The 4,525-nt window shown below is 35.5% G+C and overlaps 1 non-coding gene across 1 annotated transcript; it reads left to right on the top strand.

Moving 5' to 3' along the window:
* The first annotated feature begins 1,421 nt into the window (after positions 1-1,421).
* Positions 1,422-1,541, top strand: LOC133766177 (U5 spliceosomal RNA). The gene has a single exon (XR_009866695.1). It is a non-coding gene; the product is annotated as a U5 spliceosomal RNA (small nuclear RNA).
* The last annotated feature ends 2,984 nt before the right edge of the window (positions 1,542-4,525 follow it).

Here is a 4,525-nt window from a genome sequence, read left to right as displayed (position 1 = left end):
CACTTGACTGTCTTCTAATGCATTTCTCATGCCATTAAAAAAAGAGGAGCTTGATTGGAACTGGTGCCCAAATGTGATTCTGGGGTTACATGCAGCAGCTTTATTCACCATGCCAAACACCAGTCCTCATACCCTATATCTTTACTGACCACCATGGAATGAAGCTTGAAATAAATAACTTAAGAGGGACCAGTGCTGTAGCGCAGCGGGTTAAGGTGCTGGCCTGAAGCACTGGCATCCCATATGGGCCAGTTCTAGTCCCAGATGCTCCTCTTCTGATCCAGCTTTCTGCTATGGCCTGCGAAAGCAGTAGAAGATGGCCCAGGTCCTTGGGCCCCTACATCCATGTGGGAGACCCGGAAGAAGCTCCTGGCTCCTGGCTTTGGATCAGCATAGCTCCAGCTGTTGTGGCTATCTGGGGAGTGAACTAGTGGATGGAAGACCCCTCTCACTCTGTCTCTACCTCTCTCTGTAACTCTTTCAAATAAATAAAATAAATCTTTAATAAAAGAAATAACTTAAGAAACTAAAAAATATCCAAACACAAGAAAATGAACAACATGCTCCTGAATGGACAGTGATAGGAGAAATCAAAACAAAATCTTTATTTAATATATACTAAATCGATATTCTGTATATAAAGATAATTGAAAATGAATCTTGATGTGAATGGAATGGGAGAGGGAGCGGGAGATGGGAGGGGTGCGGGTGGGAGGGAAGTTATGGAGGGGGGAAGCCATTGTAATCCATAAACTGTACTTTGGAAATTTATATTTACTAAATAAAAGTTAAAAAAATAAAATAAAATAAAATTCTTACACATGAAAGATGACAATACAACATATCAAGACTTATGAGATACTGGAGGCTAGTGTTATGGCATAAGGGGTAAAGTCATGATGAGCAATGGGAGCATCCAATATGGGCTCTGGTTCATACCCTGGCAGTTCCACTTCCAAACCATCTGCCAGCTAATGGCCTGGGAAAAGCAGTAGAAAATGGCTCAAGTACTCGCCACTGCCACCCAGGAAGGAGCTCCTGGCTTAAAATAAAATTTTTTTTAAAATAGTTAAGTGGAGAAGAAAAGTTTTTGGAAAACATAAACAAAGTTTATAAACTATTGCTCCAACTAACAAAAAGAAAGAAAGAAAGAAAGAAAGAAAGAAAGAAAGAAAGAAAGAAAGAAAGAAAGAAAGAAAGAAAGAAAGAGAAAGAAAGAAAGAGAGAGAGGTGGGAAGAAGACCCAAGTTAATTAAATCAGTGATGAGAAAGGAGACATTACAAGTACAATAGGGATGAAAAGAATCATCAGGAATTACTACAAACTGCTATATGCAAAAAAAAAAAAAAAAACCTGCAAAATCTAGGGAAAAAAATGGCTAAATATCTGGACACACACAATCTCCAAAAATTGAGTCATGATACTCTGGTTCCTCTTCAGATCATATTAATCTTCTTTCACCTTTTACTAAAGATTTCTGTGGAGAGGAACAATTCTGAGTTGTTACCCAATTTTGGGGGGCCTTGAATTTTGCAAGGCTAAAATAAAGAAAAAAACACAAAAATAAATAAAAAGAGAAAAGAAAAAATTGAGTCATGAAGATATGCAAAACCTAAATAGACCAATAACCATGATGGAGTTGCAATCAGTAATAATGACCCTTGCAACAGAGAAAATCCCAGGTCTGAATGCAATGCTAAATTCTAACAAGCTTTAATTTATTTAAAGGACTTATTTACTTATTTGAAAGTCAGAATTACAGAGAGAGGGAGAGATCTTCCATTGTGTTTCATTCCCTAAATGACTGCAACAATCAGGGCTGGGAAAAACCCATGCTAGGAGCCACAGTTTTATCCAGGTGTTCCACATGGGTGCAGGGGCCAAAGCACTTTGCCATCTTCTGCTGCTTTCTGAGGCATATCTGCAGTGTGCTGGATCAGAAGTGGAGGAGCCAGAACTCAAACTGGCACCCACTGCACCACAGTGCCTGCCCCTCTACCAGATGTTTTAAGCACTAACTCCAATTCAAAACAATTGAAAAAAAAGGAAACCTCCAAAATTCTTTCTATGAGATCGACATTACCTTTATTCCAAAACGAGAAAAAAATATACAACAATGAAAGAGAATTATAAATTGGGACATGCTCAATCAAACTTGCCCCAAATGGTAGAGTTAGAAACGTGCCAGGGGATTCCAATTCAATCCCATCAAGGTGGTATGTACCAATGCCATCTCACTAGTCAAAATTATCAGTTTCAGTTCACAATTGATCATAATGATAGGATTAAGAGTCAAAGGGATCACATAAACAAGACTAGTGTCTGCTAACACTAACAGATAGAATTAAAAAGGAGAGAGCAATCCAACATGGGAAGCAGGATATACAGCAGACCCATAGAATGGCAAATGTCCTAAACAGCACTCTGGCCTCAGAATCAGCCCTAAAGGCATTCAAATCTGGCTGAAAAGCGTGTGAGAGTATTTTTGGCATGGAAAGCCAAGACACTCTTGCCAAACAAAACAAACAAACAAAAAGACCTAATGAAAGATCTCTGCAAGTGAGATGCCAGTGGAAAGAACAGGCCATCAAAGAAGGAGGTACCTTTCTCTGAAGGGAGGAGAGAACTTCCACTTTGACTATGACCTTGTCTAAATAAGATCAGAGATAGAGAACACAAAAGGCTTCCATATCCTTGGCAACTCATGACAAGAGCCTAGGGAGATTATTGACGCCATAAACAAGAGTGTCAATTGTTAAGTCAACAAGAGGAGTCACTGTGCACTTACTCCCCATGTAGGATCTCTGTCCTTAATGAGTTGTCCAATGTGAATTAATGCTATAACTAGTACTCAAACAGTATTTTACACTTTCTGTTTCTGTGTGGGTGCAAACTGTTGAAATCTTTACTTAATATATGCTAAATTGATCTTCTGTATATAAAGAAACTTGAAAATGAATCTTGATGTGAATGGAAATCTGAGTGTAGATCTATCATATAACCTCACCATCCCACTCCTGGAAATTTACCCAAAGGAAAAAAAATCAGCATTTGAAAGAGTTGTTTGTAACCTCATGTTTATTGTACCTCAATTTAAATAACTGAGACATGAAATCAACCCAGATATCTATCAATTGATGAATGGGTAATGAAAATGCTTATATATCCATTCATAATTATGAAATACTACTGAACCATAAAAAATCATGGATTCTTGTTTTTGCAACAGAAACAAGAAATTGGAATTGGAGATTGTTATGCACAGTGAAATAAGCCAGTCCCCAAAAGATACATATCATAAGTTTTCATTGATTTGTGGTAACTAATATATAGAGTACAAGAAAGTAATGAATATGAGTGAAATTGAGATTGATTATTGTTTATAGTCTTTGTCCACAATCCTGAAAAACAGTGGTCTTTCTACTTACTACTTGCTGAATTCTTCATTTAATGGAAGATTACACTTGTGATTGTGAAGTAAATTGAAAGTATGTCATTACAAAAATTAAAAGAAAAATAAAAGAGGAAGGAGATTGACAGCGGGAGCAAAGGAGGTAGGTGGGGGGTATGTTTATTTTAACAAAAAACATTGAATTATTTAATTAATCACTAATGTAGTTATTTGTTTAATACACAATTAAGACTATTAAATATAGCAATTTACATCATTGAAAATTTAGAAATAATGTGTCACAAATATGAATTGGATTAAGCAGAACTTTATTTCAGGTACTTAAAACAGATTTTCACCAAGATTAAGTTAAGCATGTCACTGTTTGAAAGGACTCATCAGTATATAAATATGTCACTTTCAGTGTTCATTGTGGTTCAAATCTTCTCGTAATTCAAATGAGTACTAATTATTTTGGAATGGAAGGAGATATTCCAAAAGTTTTCATATTAAGTATGTACTAAAGGGACTCACCTTATTAAACATAATACTATACTAGAAGACTACAAAAAATACCTAATAATAGTACAAAAATACAAAATGTGCACTGGAGCCAGACAGACTTCAGGAGGAGATTCAATATTGTTTGATAAATTAATATGTTAAAAGTATATTTTTATGTACATGGTTATATTAGTAATGCTCTGCAGTTATTTGTTAAAGAAAATACAAAGCAAAAGTAAGACGATAAGATAGGAATTTTAATTCTTTTTAAGTGACACTTGTATCAAATGTTTAACAATCCATATGAATTGATTTCTAACAAGTTATAATAATCATATCCATAATAAAAACGCAATTTTTCCCCTGAAGTTTAATTTCACTTTAAGAGGCTTTATTTGTCTTCATGGTAGAGATAGGAAATGGAATGAAACAAGTCAGAATTACAAGAAGTTAAAGACAGACAACATCTAATTTTGTCTTTTTGCATTCAATGTAATAATTCGTCAGTTATTATTCTGTTAATATTGTTAGTTTTTAAGCACAGTGCCAATTAGTCCATTTCCTCATTTCCTTCTTCCCCTCCTACGTCTGCTGAGGTGGTCATAAATTGATTCTGATTCTGTTCTGGT

This window comes from Lepus europaeus, chromosome 8 (assembly GCF_033115175.1).
Source record: "Lepus europaeus isolate LE1 chromosome 8, mLepTim1.pri, whole genome shotgun sequence".
Taxonomy (NCBI): domain Eukaryota; kingdom Metazoa; phylum Chordata; class Mammalia; order Lagomorpha; family Leporidae; genus Lepus; species Lepus europaeus.
This window is presented reverse-complemented; position numbering and strand designations above follow the sequence as displayed.